Raw genomic sequence first — 18,135 nt, 5'->3', positions numbered from 1 at the left:
ACCCCAGTTCAATTCCTGGGTTGGGAAGATACCTTGGCAAAGGAAAAGGCTACCCACTCCAGTATTCTGACCTGGAGAATTCCATGGACTGTATAGTCCATGGGGTCGCAAACAGTCGGACATAACTGCACAACTTTCACTTTCACTTTTCATGGATAAATATACAAACAATATTGCACATATAAAATAACAATGTCTAATTGAAGTGTCAAAAATATCCAATATAGAATTAAAATCATGGGGAAAAAATAACCTAACAATTGGGGTTCATGTATTTGTTGTAAAGGACGTATTCTTCTACCTGCCAGGCCCTGTGCTATGTATTCTTCAGGTCTTACATCACTTAATCCCCCCAACCACCTTATGAGGAAGGTGGTGTTATTAGCCTATTATTCAAATGAGAAAACACATATAGCCAGGAAGTATCAGCTGGGACTTAAGCCAAGTCCTTTTGATTTTGAGCCTCTTCTCTCAAGCAGTCTACCACACTGCTTTCACTGGTAATATTTGTTGTGAAAAATATAGGCAAGTGTAAAGAAAATATAGACACGTGACATAGGCAAGTGTAAAGCCTAGAATTTCCCTGCATCATCACTGTCATATGCACAAATACACACATGCATAACTTTGAAAAAATTGGGATCATAACTACTGTTTTGCATTATAGTTAATATTACTAAGTAATATAATATTTTAAATATAATCATCTTGCTCTTTATTTTTGGAGCAAAATTTTTAATGGTTCATTGTATAGTGTTTTTTTAACCTTTTTATTGTTCAGTTGCTTATTTGTGTCCCACTCTTTAAGACTTCATGGACTGCAGCATGCCAGGCTTCCCTGTCCTTCACCATCTCCCAGAGTTTGTTCAGACTCATGTCCATTGAGTCGATGATGTCATCGACTATCTCATCCTTTGTCACCTGCTTCTCTTCCTGCCCTTAATCTTTCCCAGCATCAGAGTTTTTTGCAATGAGTTAGCTCTTCACATCAAGTGGAGCTTCAGCTTCAGAATCAGGCCTTCCAATGAATATTCAGGGTTGATCTCCTTTAGGATTGACTGGTTTGATCTCCTTGCAGTCCAAGGGACTCTCAAGAGTTGTCTCCAGCACCACAATTTGAAGGCATCAGCTTTCCGGCGCTCAGTTTTCATTATGGTCCAACTCTCACATCCGAACATGACTACTGGAAAAACCATAGCTTTGACTAGACAGACCAATGTCAGCAAAGTGATGTCTATTCTTCTTAATACACTTTCTAGGTTTGTCATAGCTTTTCTTCCAAGGAGCAAGCGTCTTTTAATTTCACGGCTGCAGTCACCATCTGCAGTGATTTTGGAGCCCAAGAAAATAAAGTCTGTCACTGTTTCCATTTTTTCCTCATTTTTGCCATGAAGTGATGGTACCAGATGCCATGATCTTAGCTTTTTGAATGTTGAGTGTTAAACCATCTTTTCACTCTCCTTCTTCACCCTGATCAAGAGGCTCCTTAGTTCCTCTTCGCTTTCTGCCATTAGAGTGGTATCAGCTGAATATCTGAGGTTGTTGCTATTTCTCCTGGAAATCTTGGTTACAGTTTGTGATTTATCCAGCCTGGCATTTCCCATGACATACTCTACATATAAGTTAAATAAGCAGGGTGACAATATACTGACTCGACATACTCCTTTTTAACACCTTTATCCCTACTCTTCTGTATTCTACAGTATTCTCTGTTAATTTTTGTTAGATGTGAAGATAATCTGCTTGATATTTTTATTTTCTCAAACTTGAAATGTAGTAAGAGAGAGAAGTGGATATCTATTCTATTGCTGACTATACATTTTTTGTTTTCGAGATCTTTTGCAAATAAACATTGCAATCACACAATTCCAAAATTATGTGCTTCAAAGCAGATTTGGGATACAAAATGTGGATTTTCAAAACATGTAAATTAAATAGTTATTCTTGATGAAAGTCTTTGCTTTATGACAAAAATGACTTGTATGTTTTCTTTCACATAAACTGTTTTCTTAGAATATAGAAATATCACTTCCTTTATGAAAATTAGGCTCATGTGGAACTTTTAATAGAAATGCATTTATGACTTTTAAAGAGATTGTTTGTGTGTACACACACGTATATATACAAATATGTATTTCAGTCTCAGCCCAGAGATTGATTAATATCATTATATTATTACAATCTATGTAGTAAAATCTCATCAATTCAAATATACCATTGATTTCAAACTTAGATTTGAAAAATAGAAGTTAGAGTAAGGAGAAACCAATATGGGGTATGTATGTTTGTTTCTGCAATCCTGTAATGCCTTGCACAAAGCACATCAACTTGTTTCAGTTTACTTTTGAATACCTACTTATGGTTTGACGAGTATAAAATGCCTATACACAAAAGTAACAAGATGGAGTACTAACACTGAACGAACCTTTGAACAAATATGAATAGTCTCATCCACATTTCTCCTTTTCCCCATCCAAACCATCACCTGAAATAGTTTAATTTTGTAACCATGTGTTTATCGTAACCTACTATTCACAGAGACCATCTGCAGTCAATTATTATTCCCAAGAGGTCTCCCCTTGGCGTCACTCATCTCTGTGGGCCTCTCCTCCCTTCTACCCAGAGCTGGTTAGTGCTCAGTCTGTGCAAAATAACTTTATAGTATCTTAAGCAGAATAAAGACAAGTAATCATGCTGCAGAGAATGATAGACCTGCTTCTAAAACCTAGTATGAACTCAGTGGGGGTGCATAGGGGAGCTACGCGGTCCGCGGAGTCTGCGTTGTCCATTAACTCCACCCCCACGCAGGCTCCCGCGGCTCCGCCTCCATTCCCAAACATCGCTCACTGCCCTCCTGTTTCTGCCCTCCCGCCTTAGAAAATCTCTTTAAATCTTTGATTTAAAGCAGGCGTCCATTGCCACCCTCGGACCGCCTCATGCTAGGTCGCGGTTGTCCCGGTAACAGCGTGTCTGAAGGAAGAGCCGGCTCTCCGGAGTTTCCACGGAAACCACTGGCGGCAGAAGCAGGTGCGGCGGACGCAGCCCGGCGGCGCTGCAAGGCGCCCTCGGGGCGGGGCGCGGAGGGCCGCCCCGTGCGCCTGGTATGGGTTATATGTGCACCATATTTTATTAAGCACTATCTTTGGTGGGCTATTTCACTGGTAGAACAGAACCACTAATTCCTTCCGTCTCGATACAAACCCAGTCGTTCTCGAGGTGCTGTCCGCGCTTTAGGGATGGTCCAAATCGAGGAGGCTCTGCAAAGGAGCCCTCCCCTCTCCTCCCCTAACAATAATTCTGCGGGCCAGGATCCTGGCCAGGAGAGGCTGGAGAGTTCGTGTGCGCGACAGAACATGAGGGAAACCCAGGTTGATGAGCTTCCTGCCCTTTGCATAGTGCCAGGATATTCTACCAGTGCCCAGAAAAATCAAGTATTAATCGATTTGAGGTTTGCTGTGTTGCTCTAAGTAAGTCCTCTTTACATCTGTGACGCAGGTTAGGTTAATTGGAAAGGCACTAGCCTCTTGTTTTGTTTTACAAGTATCGTTGGGAAGAGTATCAGATCTCTGCTCAGAGCGATTAGGAAAGAACTGAGGTTTCTGGACAGTTCGTAGGTTAAGGCTGGCGTTTGACCCTTCTCCTGGTCCTTGCCTGCGCAGTCATTCCGGCTGCCGCATCGCCTGAGCTGAGGCAGGGTGAAAGCCGCGGCCGAACGTGCGCTTCTTGGTCCCTAGCCCGTCATCTTTTGTGTCTCTCGGGGAGGGAGGGGAGGGGCTGTCTGACACAGTTATTAAACCTGGCAGCTGCGTTGGCGGCACCGAGGCGCATTTTGAGTGAGCTTGCAGAAAATGAGGGGCTTTCAGCCGGGCACCAGCCTGTCACTTCTCGCTGCCTGAAAGGCGGGTTTCAGAGCGCTTTCTCTGGCTTCTATTAGCAGTGGCCACTGAGAGTGCACGCACTTGGCGTAAACAGTGGGAAACGTGAGTATTTGTGGCTCCGCGCCGCGGGCCAGCGGCTCGGCTCCTAAGGCTTCTAGCCGGGTGGCGGGGACGCAGAGGCAGCAGAGGAGAGGCCGGTGCGCGGGGGACGGGCTGTGGGAGGGCCGCGCGCCGCCACGCCTGGTCTGTAGGTGGTGCGCGCCGGCGCGACGAGGAGGCTACAGCCCGGGCGGCTGCGAGAGGAGGCTGGAGCGCCCGGTGTCTTGAGCACGCTTTGGGATCTGGGCCTGTGGTTTGGAGTCAGATGCACAAAGACGTCGGGCCTAGGCAGCCGGTGTAAACAAGTCCTGTGCTGCCCCAGGACCTCCGGTCCTTTTTGAGAGAGAGGAGAAGCTGCATTTTACGGTTGCCTCGAAACAATGAGGTTAGGCCAGTGTTTCCCCGCCCCGGAGGACCTTTGCGCGCAGGCGGTGAGCATCTCGGCCAGTCCCATGGGGACCCCCGTGTGGCAGCGCCGCCGGGAGCTTCGCGCACCTCCAGAGGTCGGTGCATCCGGATCCCTTGGGGATTTCAGAGCCTCTTGGGGCTCAGGCCCCGGTCCCTGAGCGAGCTCCCTCCCTTTTCCTCCTCGAACACTGTGTTCTAACTGGGCTGACATTTTACGAAGATCCTAGAAAGGCGAAGAGACCTTAATTCCATCTTTTCTTCCCGAAGTTATGAGTGTGAAGAGGTGTGGTGTTTTTCCTTACTATCGATTGCTAGAGGGAATCTTGAAGTTCAGCATCGGATATATATATATATATTTACATACATATTTCTGGACAAGATTCCCATATTACAGAACTGGCATCATACCAGGATCTCTCGGTCGTCTGTGTATTTCTTTAAAAACCTTGGCTTTCCCCTAGGGGTTCCAAGGAGTGTCTAACAGCCTCAGTTGACACCAGAATATCATGTTTACGATTTCGTGTGCGTTTCCATGTCGACCTGGTTCAGGCCTGAACGTGGGATACTGAGAGGTAGTATCTCAAGCCTCACTCTTGCCGCCTCTGTGGCTGGCCTTCTAGCTGTGTTGTCTGGCCATGAGTGTCAGCAGCTGATGGCCATGGAAGGGGTCACCTTCCCCAGGGGCTGCCAGAGCCAGGGCTCCTTGAAGGTTAGGTGTGTGGGCAGTCAGCTGTGGGCAAACTGCTAAAAGTTTCCAGGCCTCAGTTTCCTAATCTATAAAGTGGGCACGACAAAGTAACACAGAGATGCACTAAGGTTTGTGCTGGTCTTCAGATCTCACCACACTAAACAGCTTTTCTGTTATAACTTGATAGTTGAGATTATCTTAATGAAAAAGAAAAGAAAGGAAAGGAAAAGCCTACAAAATGGAAAAACGCATAAATAGCCCTAAGAAAAGCGGTTATCAAGTTAGTTTAGAAAACTTAAAAACAGACTAGCCTGTTGGTTGTAAATTACTTGATTTGTAAGTAAAGAAGTAAAACTGTCATAGACACGCATATGAGCCCTTTATTTCTAGAATTTCTTTTTGGCCAACCTGTGGGGCTTGAAGGACCTGTTTGCCAACCAGGATTGATCCTGGGCCATAGCAGTGAAAGCCCAAAGTCCTAACCACAAGGCCACCAGGGAACTCCCCATATGCCTTCTTTAATTTTACATGATCAGGTTGTGACCCTGAAGAAAGTTTGACATCTGACAGGAAAATAAAGCTTTCTTTGCTCCCAGACTTGGTTTTCCATCCTGCAGTGTGGTTTCTCGGGCTTCTGCAAATGAGTTTCTCGTTAACAAAAACCAGATGATAATTAAGTTAAAAAAAAAAAAAGAAATTAATGTGGTTCTGAGATGTTAAGTATAATATGATAGAACTGGAAATAAATACGCCTACTGAATTCTACTTTAGTAAAATAATGCTTTAGGTGTTGTTTTTAATTTTGTTCATTGTACTTTAAAAAGAATATGGAAAAACTGGAGGAGGAGTTCAGAATGGAGCAACCAAAATAACTTAATGAAGCAGAAAAAGGAGAAGCTTAAAAACAATTTTTTTTAAAATCCTGAGGCTGGGTGAGTTTCTGAAAAGAATGGAGTAGAGAAAACCAGGTTTGATAGAACAGAATGAACTTCTCAAATGGTGAAAGATTAAAATGAGGAGCTTCTCAAAGAGAATAATTTCCCATCTGCCCTTCATGGTCTAGCCCCAACGCTCCCTAACCTGGCTGCCTGTTTGAATCACGTGGGGACTTTAAAATCCTTCTAAGGCCCGAGTTCCTCCCCAGGCTGAGATTCTGATTTAACTGGTCTGAACATGAGTGTGGATATTTTGTCAGAGCTCCTGAGGTGAAACATTAGGTAGGAGAGCCTTGGTCATGCCTAAGAGGGCAGAGTCCATGGCTGCAGGAGCAGCAGGGAGCTGACGGGGCCACAGGAGAGAAGACCGCTGTGACCCACACAGGCTGTCAGCCAGCTTCGCCACATCCTGTTTCATCAAGGGTTTCTGGAAATCCAGTTGTTTACTGATAAATATGGAATCTTCAAATCTTTAAGGGTTGCAACTAATTAAGAGTAAAACATTTTAAAGTGTATTGTGCTTGCCAAACAAGACACATCTGCTGAAACAGGTCCGCATGCCAGATTAGGCAACCTCAGCCGCAGACATCTGCCTTCTCTTCAGGGAGGAGCCGGGCTGGACTAGGGGCTGTCCTGGGGCCTCTTCTAGTTTGAGTTCTGTTGTTTTGCTTTGTTTTGTTACTGTAGTAAATTTGTTTATTCTTTTAAAATTATTTTTAACTGAAATACAATTGTGTTACAGTGTTAGTTTCATGTGTAACAAAATAATTCAGTTTTGTGTGTGTTTGTGTGTGTGTATCTATTTCAGATTCTTTTCCCTAACAGATTATTACAAGGTATTGAGTATAGTTCCCTGTGGTATACAGTAGGGCCTTGCTGGTTATCTGACTCTTTGCAACTCCATGGACTATACAGTCCATGGAATTCTCCAGGCCAGAATACTGGAGTGGGCAGCCTTTCCCTTCTCCAGGGGATCTTCCCAACCCAGGTATCAAACCTGGGTCTCCCGAATTGCGAATGGATTCTTTACCAGCTGAGCCACAAGAGAAGCCCAAGAGTACTGGAGTGGGTAGCCTATCCCTTCTCCAGTGGATCTCCCCAACCCAGGAGTCAAACGGAGGTCTCCTGCATTGCAGGTTGATTCTTCACCAACTGAGCCATCAGGGAAATCCCATTTTATATATAGTAGTGAGTATATGCTAATCCCCAACTCCTAATTTATCCCTCCTCCCCTTTCCCTTTGGTAACCCTGAGTTTGTTTTCTATGTCTGTGGATATATTTCTGTTTTGTATATAAGTTCATTTGTATCATTTTTTTAGATTCCACTTATAAACAATATCATATGATATTTATCTTTGTCTGACTTATTTCTGTAGTATGATAATCTCTAGGTCCATCCATGTTTCTACAAGTGGTATTAATTCATTCTTTTATATGGCTGACTGATATTTTGCTGTATTAATATATATGTACCACATCTTCTTCATCCATTCATCTGTTAATGGATACGTAGGTTGCCTTCGTGTCTTGGCTATATGAACATTGGGGTGCGTGTATGTTTTTGTATTATTGCTTTCTCCAGATACATGCCCAGGAATGGGATTGCTGGGTCATACGATAGCTTTATTTTTAGTTTCTTAAGGAACTTCCTTACTCTTCTCCATAGTGACTGCATTAATTTTCCTTCCCACAAACAGTGTAGGAGGGTTTCTTTTTTGCCACACCCTCTCCAGCATTTATTATTTGTATACTTTGATAGATCTCTCTTGATTATTTGAATGAAGAAATGTCCTCTAGTTCCCTAAGCTTCCCCTGGATCTAAGTTAAGGGAGCTGGGGATTGGGATGGTGATCATGGGCCCCTGTGGTAAGAGGTCCCCAGCGTCCTCTCTGCCCAACATCTCCCACTCAGAGTTTCTGGCTCTGCTGATTATGAAGGTAAGGAGAATGACGACTGGGAGGCTGGCTCCATTCTATGGGAGGTCTGGCAACTGTCCTGAAGCTGCTTTTTGGCATCACTTGGGTTAGGAGGGGCATGGTCTGTGCATATAAGCAGCTCTGATGCTGAAACATAATTTTCAAAAGTTCCCAGTTCATACATCTTTTGAATTTCCCTCTCACCTTCCCTAAGCTACACAAACAACAGAAAAGGGTGTGTCTCCACAAGCAAAGGGGAGGCACTCAGCACCACTTTCCACAGATGAGAACCTAGCCAGAAGTAGAGAAATGCAGAAGACCTGAAAATGTGACTTGGCAGGATGCTCCCTGCCTCTTCTCTCTGGGTTAGGACTGCTGTTATTTTGTGTGAATGTAGGGGCAGGTGAGGTAACGGGAAGTCAGGACACCCGCCCTCTCTCTGGCTGTCCGCCCCCTCCCTGCCCCGCAGTGCTGAGACCAGGGTGGTGCCTCCCTTCCCAGAAATGAGGCAGCCTTCCAGGCTAACACCGAGCCCTGGGTGTGCACAGTGGCAGGGATTCAGCACAGAGGGGATGACCACTTAGCCCAGGGCAATGAACAGATGCCAGCTTTGTTCAAAACAGCTTTGTTAAGCCAGGTGGCACTGTACATAAATGGAAAAAGCTTTCTTTAGCAGCTGCCATTTTCCCTCCCCATAGGCTCTGTAGAACAGGCAAAACCAGAGTGATTGAACAGATGCATGGCTCCACTCTACTGGCTGTGAAAACCCTCCCAGAGCTATGACCATGCTGTCTTCAGTGCTTTTGCCAGCTTCTCGGTTCTCCAGTCATAGAAACAACACCTGAGACTTCCATGGTGGTCCAGTGGCTAAGACTCCAAGCTTCTAATGCAGAGGTTTGATCCCTGGTCGGGTAACTAAGATCTCACATGCTACGTGGCACAGCCAAAATATTATTTTTAAAAAGCAGCATCCATGATCAAAAATTTCACTGTCAAGGAAAAACGAAAGAGAGATTTGAAGTTAAAATGTAGAAATGGCCCAGAAAAGGGGGAAGGAGACAGGATCCAGGTGCTTGGCTGGATTCTGGATGCCAGAACCCAGAAATGTGTTTTGTAGAGGGACAGAAGCTACATCAACTCTCGTATCAAGCCACCAAGGCCTTAGGCTGCGGCAGAGATGCTCTGCCCTGGTATAATCTGCATGTGCTCGCACTCAGTCGTGTCCAACTCTTTGCAACCCCATGCATTGTAGCCCCCCAGGCTCCTCTGTCTATGGGATTTCCCAGGCCGGAGTACTGGAGTGGGTTGCCATTTCCTACTCAAGGGGATCTTCCTGATCCAGGGATCAAACCCACGTCTCTTGCATTGGCAGGCAGCTTCTTTACTACTGAGCCACCTGGGAAGCCCCTAATGCCTGCATGAAGAAAAAGTGGTTGACTCTCCTGGAATCCCATATGAACACATTTCCCACTGTCAGTCTCTGCTACTAGCCCGGGACCAGCTTCAGAAGAGCGGGATGTAAGGCGGGGTGCTGTGAGGTTCCTCTGAGGGTCTGACTCACACCACCATGCATCCCAGAATTATGGTCCAGCAATTGGCTGTAGGTAAGCCTGCTCCCACTCAGGTTCCTTTTAGTCCTGGGACCGAACTGCAGTGTGTACTTTGGCATCAGCCTTCCTTAATGTCTGTCCTCCTTCCGGCCGTAGCCCAGGCTGACTGTTATATATACCAATCACCTGCTCTCCAGCGGCCAGAACAACAAGTCCCGTCCATTTCTGGCTTGATAATGACAGGTTGCCTATGGAGCAGCCTGGCCCGTGCACGCTGTTGACCAGGGTGATGCAAGCAGCTTGTATTTTCCCTTCAGGTAGTTTTTTCCCATTCTAGAAACTTCCTGTTGGCTCTTTTTAGTAAATTCACTCTTCACAGAAGATCTCTAAGTGTGTCCAGGGACAGAGGGTCCCTGGTGTGTCCATTCCACTTTTTTGGAACTTCAGGATGATGGTAGAAAAATTGATTAAGGGGAAATCTGATACTGTTGGTTAAAATGCAGCTGTATATTCATGACTATTCATCTGTCTTGCATGATCAAATATTCTTGTTATATGAGATTAATGATAATATTAGTACTAAGTTCAGTTATACAATGATATGAACTATGAGTTGAGTTGCTGAGTGAAGTCACTCAGTCGTCTCCGACTCTGTGACCCCATAGACTGTAGCCTACCAGGCTTCTATGTCCATCGGATTTTCCAGGCAAGGGTACTGGAATGGGTTGCCATTTCCTTCTCCAGGAGATCTTCCTGACCCAGGGATTGAACCCGGGTTTCCCGCATTGTAGGCAGATGCTTTTACCGTCTGAGCCATCAGGGAAGATTCGATATGAAGTATAAGGGGTTTTAAAAAGAACAGTTCCATTGGAAAATTTAAAGCACAGTATTCTCATATCGTAAAGTAAATTCTCCTAATGTGGGTCTTCCCTAGTGCTCAGATGGTAAAGAATCACCCTGCAATGCGGGAGACCAGGGTTTGATCCCTGAGTTGGGAAGATCCCCTGGAGGAGGGAATGGCAACCCACTCCAATATTTTCACCTGGAGAATCCCATGGACAGAGGAGCCTGGCGGGCTACAGTCCATGGGGTCACAAAGAGCTGGCCGTGACTGAGGGACCAACACTTTTACTTTTACTATAGTTATATATAGTAGGTGATCAAAGATGCAGAAAATTTTTTTATTTTTTAAATTTTATTGACATAATTGATTTACAATGTTGTGTTGATTTCTGCTATACAGCAAAGCAATTCAGTTACATATATATATACACATATTCTTTTTCATACTCGTTTGCATTATGGTTTATCACAGGACATTGAATATAGTTCCCTGTGCTGTGCGGTAGGACCTTGCTATTTACCCGTCTTACATAGTCTAGTTCACATCTGTTAACCGCAGACTCCCAATCCTTCCCTCCCCACCCCTTTGGCAACTATAGGTCTGTTCTCTGCGTCTGTCTCTATTTTCTAGACAGGTTCGCTTGTGTCATATTTTAGAGTCCACATATGAGTGATATCATATGGTGTTTGTCTTTCTAATTTACTTCACTTAGTATGATAATCTCTAAGTGTTGCCAAAATGCAAAAAATTTTAAATTAAATCTATGAAATAGTTGCCCTGTTTCTCCCACTAAGTATGAAAAAAGAAGGAAGCATATGATAACTTTAAAAACTAGCTCTTTCCATCTTTTTCAGAAGAAAGATTTACACACACAAAAACAGACAAACAGTATAACGAAGAAAGTGTTAGAGGAAGTGCTAGACTGACTAATCAAGTGTGGGAGCCAGTGACAGAGACAGTTTGTTCTATGCCAAGACTAGAAAGGGGGACACTGATATTTATGGTTATAATCATGGATTCTGTGATGGCTCCAGGGCTTTGAGGAATGGTCTAGAACTGGAAAGGTAAGCAGATAAGGTGGAAATATTTTTCATGTAAAGGTGGACAGCTTAAGCAATGGCTCAAAAGTCATGGACTTGGCAGCTTACTTCTTTAAAATATTGAAATATAGTTGCACGTACAATACTGTGTAAGTTACAGGTGTAGAGTATAGATATTCAAAAGTTTTAAAGGTTATATTCCATTTATAATTATTATAAAACATGGGCTATATTCCCCATGTTGTACAGCATCTGCTTTTTAAAAATTGTTTCTGTTTAGGGCTGTGCCACAGTATGCAGGATCTTAGTTCCCCGCCCGGGGCGAACCCACACCCCCTGCAGGGGAAGCACAGAAGATTAGCCACTGGGCCACCAGGGACGTCCCTATGATGTATCCCTGTAGCTTATCTTACACCTAATAGTTTGTATCTCTTATTCCCCCACTTCTGTGTCCCTCCGCCTTTCCCTCTTCCCGCTGGGAACCACTGGTTTGTTCTCTATTTCTGTGTTTCCTTTTTGTTATATTCACTCATTGGTTGTACTTTTTAGATTCCCTATGTAAGTGATATCGTAAACTATTTGTCTTTCCCTGACTTATTTCACTCAGCATGATGTCCTCTAAGTCCATCCATGTTGCTGCAAGTGGCAAAATTTCATTCTTTTTCATGGCAGAGCAATATTCCATTGTGTATATATAGGCACATGAACATATATATCTATATATAGTATAGTGAGTGAAGTCGCTCAGTCATGTCCGACTCTTTGCGACCCCGTGGACTGTAGCCTACCAGGCTTCTCTGTCCATGGGATTCTCCAGGCAAGAATACTGGAGTGGGTTACCATTTCCTTCTCCAGGGGATCTTCCCGACCCAGGGATCGAACCCGGGTCTCCCGCATTGGAGGCAGACGCTTTAACCTCTGAGCCACCAGGGAAGCCCATATCTATATATACCACGTCTTATTTATACATTCATCTGTTGGTGGACACTGAGGTTGCTTACGTATCTTGGTTAACTGTATATAGTGTGGCTATGGGGGATGCATTTGTCTTTTTGAGTTAATGTTTTTGGGTTTTTTCTGGCTGTATACCCAGGAGTGGAGTTGCTGGGTCATATGTTATTTTTTTTAGGTTTTTGAGAAACCTCTGTACTATTTTTCCATAGTGGCTGCACCAGTTTACGTGCACCAATTTATGTGCATGAGGGTTACCTTTTCTCCACACCTTAACCAAAATTGGTTGTGTTCCTTTTCTTTTTTAAAAGGTAAACAGTTCATAATTATTGGAAGGAGTTTTTTCTTTCTTTCTTTTTCTTGTTTTCTTTTTTTTTGTGGGGTGGGGGCTGATGGCCATTCTGACAGCTGTGAGGTGATATTTCATACTTTGATTTGCATTTCCCTGGTGATTGGTGATGTTGAGCATCTTTTCACTTTGGCAGTTCATTTTGGATGGTTAATGGAGAGAAAGAAAACAGGCCTTCTCTCTGGGGGCAGATCATCAGGATTTGTATCCCAAAGATGTACGACCTTGAGCACTTTGCATAACCCACAGTCTCAGTTTCCTCGTCTAGGAGTGGGGACAACCACTGCAGTATCTTAAGGAATAAACTGATATAAAGGGTCCAGCATGGTTCATGGCACCCAGATAATTAACCTTTAGGGATTATTGTCACCAAAAAAGACATGAGACTCTACCTAACTTCAGTATCAGAAGGAAGACTTTGAGCTTGTTCCCAAAACAATATGGCACCGCTGTAGAATCTTTTAGGAAAAAGAAGCTTTCTTGTACCACTATACAAAAAGCTCACTAGATTATTACAGATTCTTATATGACCATTTGAACCTCTGCTTGGATTTGTTTTCCCTTCCTTTTTGTGTTTGTGATTCAAACTTAAAATACTTGAACAAATTAACCAGAATGTAAATAGACGCCCCTAAATCTTTGAGAAACTCTGATCCATGATAATTTGTCAGTAACCTGTTGCTCTCTGGTGAGCATCGCCGTATTGGCCTCCAGCCTTTCTGGAGAACTAACAGTAGCTCTGAGTTTAATGATGTGATAAACTCTGTCAATTACTTCTTTGACAGGTGAACCTTGTGAAAATTCAATATTCAAAAAGTTTTATTAAATATATAGGATTGCCTAATTTCAACTAGTAGACTATTCTTGGATGTTTTCCCAGTTCCCTTCCTTTTTAGCTCTTTTAAGTAAAAGTTATAACTCTACTATGCTTTTGGTTTGGCAATGAGCAATATGTTTCCATTGTCATATCTCTATTTTACAATTTTCCAGAATGTTTGGTGCAATTTTTAGAATGTGAGTCACTTGCTATCTTCACACTGTGGTTTTGAAAGTGTTTTTATAACTCTTCTGAGTGGAATGTTTCTCTGAAATTTTGCTTTCTACTCCTACCCTCCTTCCTTTCCCTAATTCCTTTGAGTTTGTCTTTGTTAAACATAATCTTGAAGTGGAGTAAACTGTGTTATCTGACTCTCCCTGCTCACCAAGGTCCTAGAAATAAGCATTTCTGAGATAATCCAGGGAGGGGAAAAAAGCCACTGATGTCATTAGCTTCCCCAAAGGAAAACAAATCAGTTTTGTGAGGTAATATTGGGATTTCTAGAAGATGATTATATTCCAGGCTTTGTTTTTAAAGGGTGGAGGGGGGCTGGGGGCCAGTTCTCTGCCTAACAAACAGTAAAGGCATCCGTTTTCTTTTCTTTCATTCAAATTTATGGTTCTCCAGGAGGGAGAGAGAGACCAGGCACCATCTTCTTGCCAATGTGAATTAACTCTTCATTGACCAGATTCTTTGGACATCCACTTCCCACCCATTAGTTTTCTGAGTAGCAAAGGTTTTGTTGTACTTGGAACTAACATGGATCTTTTGTTCAAAAAGCTCAACACAAAAAATTTTGAAATGAGAACTGTAATCCTACACTTTGCAAGCTGATTTTTATAACCACTCCCTGCTGCTTTTACAAGCACAGAGATGGATCAAAGATCCACCAACGCTGCAAGTTGAAAGGTAACCACTGTGGGTTAGCATGTGTGATCGAGAGTAGACACTCTCCTTGTCACCAGGCACCTGTGATCCCACTGAGTCCTAACAGGAACCCTATAGGAAGGTATGTGGTCCTCATCTTCGAAGGTCAGAGAGGTTGGATCAGCTCTCCAAGGTTCCCAACTACCAAGAAGAAGGTGCAGGGGTTTGACTCAGACCTGCCTGACTTTAGTGTACTCTATATACAGCAGATACAGAGCAGAATCCTTTGGAATATTCTGTTCCCCAGTTTGGCTTTCATTTAAGTTCTCTAATGAGGGAATGTAATGCACAGGGAAGCCTGGTGTGCTGCAGTCCATGGGGTCGCAAAGAGTTGGACACGACTGAGCAACTGAACTGAACTGAACTGAATGAGTGAATGGTTCACACTCAAAGAACTCTCACAGACGAGACCAGTACTGGTTTTCTTTGAATCATCTAGTTCTCATAAACCAACCACTACAAGGCAGGTCCCACACGTTTCCTGGATGACTGACTGTTGGGCAGTCATGTCCGAGTCTTTGCAACCCCATGGATTGGAGCCCTCCAGGCTCCTATGTCCGTGGGATTTTAGTGTGTGGGGGTCCAGTAGTTGCAGCACGTGGACTAGATTACTGGAGTGGGTTGACATTTCCTCCTCCAGGGGATCTTCCTAACCCAGGGATCAAACCCACATCTCCTGCGTTGGCAGGTGGCTTCTTTACCACCGAGGCACTTGGTTAGGAGAGATTTTTATTGTCATAATTAGTGTCAGATTTCTAAATTTCCAAGGATAATGACCATTGTTTTACCTGTTTATCCTGGCCCTTAGCTTGTTGCTTGGCACACAGTATATGCTAAGTAAACATTTGTTTGAATGGGTGTATTAGGGTTCTCCAGAGAAACACAACCAATAAGAAATTGATTGATTGATTGGAATTGGCTCACATGATTATGGAGGTCAGTAAGTCCAATCTGTAGGGAGGAAGCAGGCTAGAGACCCAGGGAGAGCCAATGTTCCAGCTAAAAGCCAGGCAGGAAGCATCAATATTGCAGATGAAGTCCAAAGGCAGTCTGCCAGAAATTTCTCTCTTACTTGGAGGAGGGTCCATCTTTTTGTTCTATTCGGTCCTTCAACTGATGGGATGAGGCCCACTGACAGTATGGAGGGCAATGTGCTTTACTCTATCAATTAAAATGTTAATCTCATCCAAAAACACAGTTGTAGCAACACCCAGAATGATGTTTGACTAGCTATCTGGGCACACTTGGCCCGGCCAGGTTGACACATAGAATTAACCATCACAATGAGTGAATGAAAAGCTGCAGTTTCTGGACTGTGGTAAAGCGAGTGGAATGTCAAGCATCGGTCTCTTACTGCAGACTTCAGTTAAAATGACATCTTGCTAATAAAAAGGGCTCTTCTTCCTGTGGGGCAGCTCTAACAGACCTCAGATTCTGATGCCAAGGTTCTGAGAGGACCTTCTTTGGGCCCCGGGGACCCAAGTGATCAGTTACCACTGAATCAAGTGAATTAAAGGGGTTGATACAGGTCCCATGCTCTCCAAATTAAGGGGTAAGTATTTTTTTAGGAGTCAGAATCATAAAGCATGTTAAGAACCCAGCTTTTCCAAGACCTATTGGAAAAATTAACCTTTATGTTGCCCAAGTATACATAGCCATATTTAAGACTACTTTCTTTAGTTGTTTTAATGCAATTTGGTGGTTACTGTAGACCTCTGAAATTTGTAGATTATGTATTCTCTAAAATCATAACTCATGTCATGGGATCAGATGTTAAAAATGTGCTGCAAAGTGAAGAAGCTGAGGAACATATCCTTTCTTTGAGATTTAAGTAGTATTTCTTTTTGTTATTCACATACAAATTCACTTTCTACTGCACCTTTTTGGACAAAAAGTGATTAGAGGAAAAAGTTTTATTAAGGACATTAGCATTTTGCTCACTCAGGGTTGACATCTGCATAAATTCCTACTGTAGCCAGTTTTATTTCACCTCACCAAGTTTACTTCTATAGTTGTTCGCATATACTAAAATTATTTTAACTTTTTATTTAGATAAATATGTACACTTAATTTTAAAAATAAAATTGAATTTTTTAAAGCTTATACCTATAATGCATACAGCAGTCTCTTATCTTCCTTTTACCTTGTCACCCAGTTCTCCTCCTTAAAAACAACCCCTTTGAACAGTCTCACATTTTTCTATTGTTTCCTGTTTCTAAAAAATGATCCTCTTTCTGCTATTTCTCCTTTAATTATTTCTTTTCTTTATTCCCAAAGGTAATATATCAACCTAGTTCAAAAGAAAAAGAAAAAGGGTGAAAACAATAAAGAGTCTCCTTTCCCTGCTCCTGAATCTCTCTGACGCCCTCTCTGCAGGCAGCCAGCATCCCTCACCCCTCAGATATTTTTCCTGAGACCGTCTTGCACACACATGCATGACTGTTTACTGATCAACTTGGGTATCATCTGTTGACTCAGCCACAGGAGATGGGAATTTAGCTTTCTCTCTCATACTCTGTTTTCTGCTTTCCTTCTCCACATCTTAGTTACAGGACAAGTCCTCATTAAATCATTGTTTATATTATAATGACTGTATAAAAGTTGTCACTCCCAAGCCACATAGTTTATATACTGCGTTTCATTTTACCCAGAGCTAATAAACACCTCGTTTTTTCTTTAGATTTTCTATCAGCCTATTGTTAATATTTTTCCCAACTTTGCAGCAGATGTGTCACATGGCCTGTATTCTTCTCCAGTTTGGACTGGGTTTTGTTTTGTTTCTCTTGTTTTTTTTCCGCTCCCAGTGAGCTGTTGTTTAGGGACTTGCTTTCGTCAGTTCTCCCACATTGGATTCTCTTTTTCTGGACCCCAATATCTTTTTCTTTCTTGATTTAATTCTGTTTTTTCCTCAAGGGATTTTTAAAGAAAGGGTACATGCAAGGTACATTTTGAATCCTTGTATCTCTGAAAATGTCTTTATTCTACCCCAGGCATGTCATAGTCTGGCTGGGTATAAAATCCCTATCTGAAAATAATTTTTCCCAGAATTTTGAAGACTCCTCCACTACCCTTTCTTGCTACTGAAAAGTCCTTTGTTGTTCCCTTTCTCCATCTCTTTCAGTGTTTTTTCTTCCTATGCATTCTGCTCTTTCACAGTGATTTGCCATGATTTGAGTGTTTTTTCATCAATTATTTTGATTATTTGGCTGTTTTTAATATGAAAACTCATGCCTTTCATTTCTGAGAAAAAGTATTTTATTTTCACTTAACTAATTCCTTCTGTTTCATTTTCTCCTGTTTTCTGTTCTGGAACTCTGCTTAGCTAAACAATACACCACTTAAATTGATCTTCTGATTTTCTTATCTTTCCTGCTACTGAGATCTTTGTTTTCAAATTTTTACTTTCCAAAATGTCATTCTTGTTTAATTGTTAAGAAAATATCTAGTCATTTCATGGGTGTAGTCTCTTCTTGTTTGGCTCCGAAGATGTTAAATACAGTGCATTTTTAAAATCTTTTTATCGTCCCTGTATTGTTTCTGTGGCCTCTGAGTTCCATTTTTTCAATTTGTTTGTTTGTTTCAGACTGTTCTCACATGTTTGGAGAAGTTTGACTGTCCACATACCATTAAGAGTGAGGCTCTAAGACCTTTGATTGCAGGCTTTGTGTGATGGGTTTGGTAATTGGCAGACCTTCTTTGAAGAATGATCTGGCAGTGAGCCAAGTTTTTCTT

General features: G+C 42.7%; 1 long non-coding RNA gene across 1 annotated transcript in view; it reads left to right on the top strand.

The window, feature by feature from the left end:
- The first annotated feature begins 2,257 nt into the window (after nt 1-2,257).
- Nucleotides 2,258-18,135, top strand: part of LOC129629651 (uncharacterized) — a 34,324-nt gene continuing 18,446 nt past the window's right edge. Inside the window, exon 1 of the long non-coding RNA XR_008703302.1 lies at nt 2,258-3,980. This is a non-coding gene — a long non-coding RNA (uncharacterized LOC129629651). The remainder of the gene's footprint in view (nt 3,981-18,135) is intronic.

The sequence above is a fragment of the Bubalus kerabau genome, chromosome 16 (genome assembly GCF_029407905.1).
Source record: "Bubalus kerabau isolate K-KA32 ecotype Philippines breed swamp buffalo chromosome 16, PCC_UOA_SB_1v2, whole genome shotgun sequence".
Classification (NCBI taxonomy): Eukaryota; Metazoa; Chordata; class Mammalia; order Artiodactyla; family Bovidae; genus Bubalus; species Bubalus kerabau.
This window is presented reverse-complemented; position numbering and strand designations above follow the sequence as displayed.